Here is a 3,986-nt window from a genome sequence, read left to right as displayed (position 1 = left end):
AAAGAGTTTATTAATAAATAAAATTTAAAAAATACTATTTGTTAATTATTAAAAATTTAAAAAATAAATTTGTTATTAAAATTATTTAATAATTTAAATGTTATTTGGATCATCTAATCCTTTGTTATGAAACCACCTCTTATCACTTAAAAGCTAATGTTTTCAATTCAGTTTGTGAAGACTACTATGGTCTGGTTGAGAATTTTTCCGTAGACACTACATATTCTTAAATTGCAATTTAGAGTTTGTTTGGGTACAACATGATTTATGTAGGGCACAATTAGGGATGTCAATGGGGTGGGGGATGCCTCCCTGCTTTCCGTTCCTGCCTCTAGAATTAATTCCATCTCTGTTCCGATCTCCACCATGGGAGGATAATTGTCCCCATCCACATTTCCTGCATTCCTCATGTTTCCCGCGGGCTCCATTCTTCATCCTCTTATATTTAACATTTATATGAAAATTATAGTAAAAAATATCAAAAAAATAAAAAACAAACTACAAAATACTATTACAAACACATAAACATATCTTATCCAAGATTATAAGTCCAGAAATACAACATAGCAAATTATAATCCATAAAATAAAATCTTAAAATACAACTTCTATTCTAAAAAAAAAGCAATAAGATATAGTCTTTAACATCAAGTATTCTTTGATGGTCAGCATACTCAGCAAGAGAAATCATAATTGCTTTAGATACATAGAAGGAGAAAAAATCAAGCTACTATTTCAAAATCAAACCCTAACTATTTCAAAATTATAAACCCTATATGTCTAATTGCTTTAGATACATAAAAGGAGAGAAAATCAAAATTATACAGCACAGTGAGTAGGGAAGACTGAATAATAGGGTTAGGGTTTTTTTAATTGGTAAAATTACTAAAAAACCTACCTATGTTAGAAATAAAGTAAGGTTATTTAAGAAATTTCAAACACTCGAGAAATTATCGGGGATGGGGCGGGGATCTCCGCTTGGGTCTCCGCGCCTGTCTCGGGGGGAATTTTGCTCCCCATCCCCATCTCCATCCCCACGGGGAAAATTCCCCACCAACGGGGCCCCATTCGGGCGGTCCCCGCGGGGATCCCCGCCTCCTGGGGATTTTTGACACCCCTAAAGCTGATTGCTTGGAGAAGAGAGAAGCTCGTTTTAGTTCCTTGAATGCCTCATCTTTATGTTTGGCAACTTTTTTATGCTGTAAACGCAAAAGTGATTTCTGTCTTCAACCCACGTTTACCAAAAGCTAAAAATTCTAGCTTTTCCGTTCACCTTTTTACGTTGGATTGAACTTTATGTTCTATGTACCAATTATGTCCTTCATTATTCATATGTTTATTATTTTTTTATAATACTTTTTTCTAATACTCTCTTATGTATATTATTATTTTTTATAAAACTTATGATTTTTTATTTTTTTTTTTTGTATAGAATATTTTTTTTATTTTGTATTATGATTCTATTAATCCTATTAGAATACTAAAGAATATTGAGAGTATTAAAAAAATATTAAAATTTATTTAAATATTTAAAATAAAATTATAAGATAACATAAAATAATTATTTAAATTCATGTCATTTTCTGTAATTTTTTATCTAAAAGTAATTTTGAATAATGTAATACAAACAATATTTAGTTTACTATGATCTATTTTGAATAAGAATTACTAAACATAAACTACGTTGATACTAACTTACTTTTGATAAAAATCAATTCTACAAAATTAATTTTATACAAACCTCTAAACCTCTGTTTGTAAACCGTCATCCAAACACACACTTAGTTGTTGAGTGTTAAATTTTGCTGTTGAGGCATTTATTAATTGATTAGTTGTTGAATTGTATTGTTATTGGAGCATGATAGGCTAAGTGATATTATATATGATACATATAATTTACGTCTTAAATTCAGGTAATATATATTTCATCCTTTTATTTAATATCATTAGAATTTGTGTAATTAATATCCTAGACTTATCATATATTGTATTTAATTTGTTAGGACAAAAAGAAAAACAAAAACCTTGTTTTTTTTTTCATGAACTTGTTCCACGATCTCACTTCTCCTTTTTTTTTCTCATGACCTTGTTTTCGACTTTGGTAAAAACCTCGAACGCCACGCTTTCATTACCCTCGTCTTTCTTTAGACTTAAATTTATGATGTCTGTTATTTTTTCGCTCCCATGTTTTCCATTATCCACCATCACAACCAACCTTGATCATATACCGAATTGCGATCTGGCCCATTTTTTCGACCTCCGACCTATGCTAGTTCGACGCTACCATTGGTCGAAATGATTCACTATCAACATTAATATTCATTTTTATACTAACAATATATACGAGTATTAGACATCTTTATCCTAATAAAGATACTCTAATAAACTATATACACTAGAGTATTTTAAAAATACCTAAAGAATATGACGCGGTGAGAATTGTAATAAGGAAATACAAGCTAAGTCCCACATCCTAATTAATCATAAAACTTGCTCTAATAAGCATCATCATCGTCTTCATCATCAATAACAGGCAACGGAAACCTGAGAATGGCAGCAATACCGGTGAGTTGCTGCAACTGCTCTGCCATAACATGCATAGAAGAGTAAACCAACGCGTCCCCACCACTCTCCCTAACCGCCTTCACCAAACAACCGTGCCTCTTCCTTATGGCAACCTCATTGCTCCGGTACAGCTCATCACTGATCAAAAGCGTTTCAATGGCTCCCATCTCTTGAGCACTCTTCACGCTCTTAGGTCCGTAGCAAGCGCGATCCGAGTCACTCGAAACCATGTCCCAAACCTTCTTTAGTGCCCTAATCTGCAACCCTACCTTGCTGTCCTTCATAAGGTTCATCACCGTGCCTTCTCCCAAAAGATCCTTCAAATTGCCGTTGCAATCACCACCTGCAGCCACCACGATCCTTCCTATATTCTCTTCTATTCTTCTCATCTTCATCCTCTTTGCCTCCGATATCATAAACCTTCGAAACTCATCCTTTTTCGAATCCTCGCTTGCGATCACAGTGTTCTTAACCTTGTTCAGATCCACGTGCTTTATGAACGCCGTGAAAACCTCGCGGAAGAACACGTTCTTAGAGTTTGAAGAAGAAGGAGATGAAGATGAAGAATTTCTTCCTCCGCTCCTTGAAGAAGACGTTTCAACCTTCGAAACCATAGCAGTTATGCCTTTTCCGATCAGATAAATCTCAGCATGGTCTTGTTGAAAGAGAATTACTGCGAGTTCTGCATCGGGGCAAGCTTCGTGGTTCTCTCGTTCCTGGAGAGCCTCGACGACGTCGTCCTTCCAGAGCTTCTTGTGGAGCTCGAAGGGCTTGTTGCGCTCTAAGGTGAGGGTGTGGAACGATCCGACGGCGATGTAATCGTTCGGCTCGAGGTTACGGCCGTGGATGCGAAGGGTGGAAGAGTCCTTGTGGAAGTCGCGGCAGGTGACCTTCAGGTGGATGGAGAGCTTAACCCGGGAGGCGGTGGTGGTCTTGGCGTCGTTGAGTTGGTGGTGGACCTTCCGGGAGGTATCGGCCGTGACGTAATCGCCGGGGTTGATAATATTATAGAGGATCCATATGTCGTCAGGTTCTTCAGGGATTATGGTCACTGTTCCCATGTTCCCATGTGGTTCACTGCGAAATCTTTTTCCTTGAGTTTCATTCTTCCTTTTTTCCTTTGTTTCTTCTTGCTTAGATCACAATTTGTGGTGACTATTGGAACTTTCTTTTTTGGGGTTTTCAGGATTCTCGGCAAGGATTCAGATGGTGAGATTTGTTTTGTATGGTACTGAAATAATGTGTGCCTTCTGATGTGTGTATGTGTGTGTTTATTATATATAGGGTGACTTGCTTTAGAATAGGATTAGTTGTATCGCCGGGAAAAATAAACATTCTTTATTTTGGGTAAAGCTAAGGTAGATATTGCATTTGAATTTTGTGGCTTCTTTCCTTGGTTTCAAATTCAAAACTACTACTTAT

The 3,986-nt window shown here is 36.0% G+C and overlaps 1 pseudogene; it reads right to left on the bottom strand.

Annotated features, from left to right (window-relative positions):
• On the bottom strand, positions 2,444-3,866 carry LOC107637168 (annotated as a pseudogene).

This window comes from Arachis ipaensis, chromosome B04, assembly GCF_000816755.2.
Source record: "Arachis ipaensis cultivar K30076 chromosome B04, Araip1.1, whole genome shotgun sequence".
Taxonomy (NCBI): domain Eukaryota; kingdom Viridiplantae; phylum Streptophyta; class Magnoliopsida; order Fabales; family Fabaceae; genus Arachis; species Arachis ipaensis.
This window is presented reverse-complemented; position numbering and strand designations above follow the sequence as displayed.